Consider the following 4,574-nt stretch of genomic DNA (forward strand, 5'->3'; position numbering starts at 1 on the left):
TTATTTCTTTAATTATATCGAAAATTTTGTTAGACATATAATTCATTTTTAATCTCCTCTAATAATATTTCAGGAGACTTTATCCCAAACCGTACCTTCAACCGAGGTCCAGGATTGCAGGAGCGTACTTAGTCGAGTACTAAATGTTCCTGAGTATTCCGGTCGTGTGAGGGGTAAGGGTTTTGGTGTGACTCCGTCGTCATTTTATAAAAAAACAAAAACAAAAAATCCTACCAACAAAGAGGTGATGGAGACCTTGGTGGAGTTAAGGGCACAAGTACTCCAACTGCAAAACGAGAATGCAAGGTATAGAGAGGAAAGGTGCGCTTCCGAGGCAAAAGATACTAGTGACCGAGCTAGTATCAATCATCAACCGAAATTTCCCGAGGTAATTATATATGTTATTATGAAATTAAAATAGCACTTTTTTACTTGACACATATACAAGTTAACAATAACATTTATTATTGGTTTAGGGCATTTCACCTTGTCAGCTGTATCTATCGTCACCAACTTATCGCATGGTTGGCAAGGGAAAAGTGCACAATACTTCGGGTGAATTACTTCACCATAATCCCCTCCCGGTGGGATTTATGAAAGTTTCGGTTGACCTCGTATTAGATACGGACGCCCGTCTACCATTACCCGACGTTGTTTCAGAGACAACGTTGATGCGAGATGCAGTCGGATTCTTTGTTGGTTGGCCGTCAGATCTAATTTTCCCTGATGCCGAGGTATATATGTTCTAAATGATTATGAATATTTAGTATTCACATTTCAATTCAGCTACAATTATGATATTTAATCAACCCTTATTACATGGTAATGTTAGACTCCTACAAGACCCACCCCTAAAGCTGGTAAAGGGATTTCAAGACGCATCGAGTCGGTTGCATCTCAAAAAGAGGTATAAATATATATACCCATTGTATTATATACACAACGGTTCTTTTGCATCACAAAAAGTAATGATTTATTTTATATGAATTTTTAGGTTCCCGGTCGAAAGTTGAAAAGCGATGGTAAGGATATTCCAACGAAGGATATTCCAACGACGGCCGGGACAAAATCTCAAATTATGATGCGTCTTGAGAAAATGGTGGAAGAGTCCGATATTATGGACGGGTCCATTCGTAGTGTAGATTTTGATGAAGGTGTTTTCGGATTTGCTCATTCCGAAATAATTGCAAAGGAGGACATGCAACAACTTTTTGAGCACGACGAATTGGGCATCGCTATCATTCATACATACATATGGTACTCCGATCAATCTATAATTTACTTAGTTGAACAATTTATTTACACATTTCAATGAGTAGTCTAATATTTATTATGTTTCTATTTAAGGTATATGTATGACAAATTGATGCGGGGAACTGAATTGTGTAACCGTTTCAATTTTATTGCTGCTTCCCGTGTCAACGCAACGTTAATATCGAAAAATCCAACATCCGTAAAGAATGATCTAGTCGATAGATTCATGGCGGCCGGCGATAATACTACACGCAGTTTGTTTTTTTTACCGTTTAATTCTGGCAACGGGTTAGATTTTCTTTCTAATAATTTCATTCTAATCTATGTATATCTTTTACGTAGAAAATTTTCATTCATCTAAATTTTTGTTTTATTTTACAGTGGCCACTGGGTGTTGGTTGCTATGGATCTTTCGAGACTAATGGTGTATTATCTCGATTCGTTATCGGGTGATTGGAGTAAATATCCGAGTATGAAGAAGACGGTTGACGCGTAAGTGAAATTCCCCTAAATATTCGTGTGTATTTGTATATTTAATTATGTCTGTCAGATTGATCTCAATATACGTTTTTATTTTGTTAGGGCAATACTAAAATTTAGATCGAAAAAGAATTACCGTAATAGGAAGGACATTACCTGGATCAGAGTTCAGGTATATATTAAGTATCTTATTTTTGCTTATAATAGTGTTTGTTTTTTTGCTTATAATAGTGTTTGTAAGAAATTAACTATATATATATTGTTTGTTTTTCTGTGTAGTGTCCTCAGCAAAACAATTCGATCGATTGCGGATTTTTTGTATTGAGATTTATGAGAGATATCACTGCGTTGAATCGTATAGACATCCCAAAAATGGTATGGAATAATAACTTAGGGTTTATTTTAATATTATCGGATATTTCATCTAATTTGTTACTAAATCATGAATATGTTTTATTCTCTTAATTGTAGTACTTTGAGGAATACAAATCTTACTCAAGAGCTTATTTGGATGAAATGAAGGATGAATTGTGTCAATTCATTGTTGATCAAAGAATCATATAGCTAGGTTGTATATTGTTGTACATATATGTATGGAATGTTGTTGTTGTATGCTGTTGTTGTATATATGTTGTATATTGTTGTTGTACTTTTACTAAATCATGAATATGTTGTTGTATATTGTTGATCAAAGAATCATATATTAATGTTGTATATATGGAGGATTAATGTTGTATATAAATGGATTCATGTTGTATATATCAATGGATTAATGGTGTATAACATTGGATTAAAGGATGAAATCAATATGAATTTTACACTTTTGCAGCATGCGAACAGGTTACCAATTAAATATCCACTGTTTTTCAAACAAATTTTTTTAAAATAACTAACACTTTAGAGGGCGCTTTCTGTAGGAAGCGCCCTCTAAACACTTTACATTGAGAACTTTAGAGGGCGCTTTGTCCAGAAAGCGCCCTCTAAACACTTTACATTGACAACTTTAGAGGGCGCTTTCTGCAGAAAGCGCCCTCTAAAGTGTTAGTTATTTTAAAAAAATAAGCGCCCTCTGAACACTTTACATTGACAACTTTAGAGGGCGCTTTCTCCAGAAAGCGCCCTCTAAACACTTTACATTGACAACTTTAGAGGGCGCTTTTCCCAGAAAGCGCCCTCTAAGGTGTCCCTTTATGGACCACTCCAGAGGGCGCTTTTTTCATAAAGCGCACTATAATGTGGCCCTTTAGACAGCGCTTTCTCCAGGAAAACAAAGCGCTGTCTTTACCTATGCCAGCGCCAGATTAGAGGGCGCTTAAAAGCGCTGTTATAGGCCAAAATAAGCGCCCTCTTTTCCCTTATTTTGGCACACACTTGTTTCTCTCAAGGTTATGTATAAAAATGGGTTTCTACTTTCTTGGTGAATGTTCAGAGGTTGATCAATTCCATCAATTGATTGATCAACTCTCTCTTTCTCTCTCATGATTTTTTTCTATTACAAAAACACACAATGATGTTTCAAGAGATTTTTTTACCAAACACTTTATGGAGATTCACTAACTCTTATGTTCATCATCACATACTTAAATAAAAAATAAAAAATAAATAAAGAGATTGGAGATAATAGATTCGAGAGATTTCACGTTCTAAAAATAATGTGTTTTTATCAAATCATGAAGTAAGGATTCGAATCAAAGAAACATTAACTTGTATTAAAGGTTAGAAAGAAAAGTAAAACCATGATTCAAGTCATGTGTGTCTCATGATTCGAGTCATAAAGAGTTTTGTTTCGAATCACACTCTTCTATGATTAGACTCAAATGAGTCAGTTCCCAACTTTCACAAACTTCATGATTCGAGTCACGTTATGCATGATTCGAATCAAACATCTTTGCATCCTTGATTCAAGGATTCTAACTTGTAATTCAAGTAATACTTAATACAATGATATAAGACATGTTGCTAGGATAACAAGGGATATATTTTCATGGATACAACTACTAAAACAATAAATGGAGAGGTTCTCAAAGGCATACAACTAGTTATATCTGAAGCAAACAAATAAAAATGATTCCAAATGAGTTACAATCATGAATTACATCAACAATGCATATTCATATAATTGACAAAGTACAAATACACGACGAATCAAATAATGCATATACATGCAAATTGACAAATCATCAAAACTAAAATTATACTGATGATGACTGCAATTTCATAATTGGCACCCATTGTAGGCATAGGTAAAATTGACTTGGGTCACTATTGCATCATACAGTCTAATTTCTATTCACATCTTCCACCATACTATTCAATATGATGGACAATAAGGTAGCACATTCGGCCAACAATAGTATTAATGATGAGGACATGGCATTGATGGGTGCTGTCATGGATGACTTACATCATCATAATCAAACTCTAAAGGACAACATCCTTCACATCCAACAGTGCCAGCAGGAGGCTGACCCTACGTAGGAGTCTAAAGTTTTGGACCCCAACCTCTCTTTAATGAAATATGGGGGCACAAGTTTTAGAGAACTTCAAGTCGCCCTCAGTGGCTAAGTTTGATGGATGCATCAACCCCTTTGATTCCTTATTCGAGCCTTTGATTCCTTAAAATGCAATATTATCTTTGGCACCTTCAAAGACGCTACATTATTGTCGCAGATGGAACTTATTCAAGCCTTTGATTCCTTAGAATGAAAGATTATCTATAACACCTTCAAATACGCTACATTATGGTCGTACATGATCCTTCCACGAATCTCAGTCACCAACTACCAGGACCTAATGAAGAAATTGGTCGTTCACTTTGCAGCGAGCAGGCACAGAAAGAT

At 35.2% G+C, this 4,574-nt stretch overlaps 1 long non-coding RNA gene across 1 annotated transcript; it reads left to right on the forward strand.

Annotated features, from left to right (window-relative positions):
* The first annotated feature begins 482 nt into the window (after positions 1 to 482).
* On the forward strand, positions 483 to 1,539 carry LOC127075542 (uncharacterized). The gene is made up of 3 exons (XR_007786568.1): positions 483 to 907; positions 995 to 1,257; positions 1,348 to 1,539. It is a non-coding gene; the product is annotated as an uncharacterized LOC127075542 (long non-coding RNA).
* Positions 1,540 to 4,574: the final 3,035 nt, after the last annotated feature.

The sequence above is a fragment of the Lathyrus oleraceus genome, chromosome 1 (genome assembly GCF_024323335.1).
Source record: "Lathyrus oleraceus cultivar Zhongwan6 chromosome 1, CAAS_Psat_ZW6_1.0, whole genome shotgun sequence".
NCBI classification, from domain to species: Eukaryota; Viridiplantae; Streptophyta; class Magnoliopsida; order Fabales; family Fabaceae; genus Lathyrus; species Lathyrus oleraceus.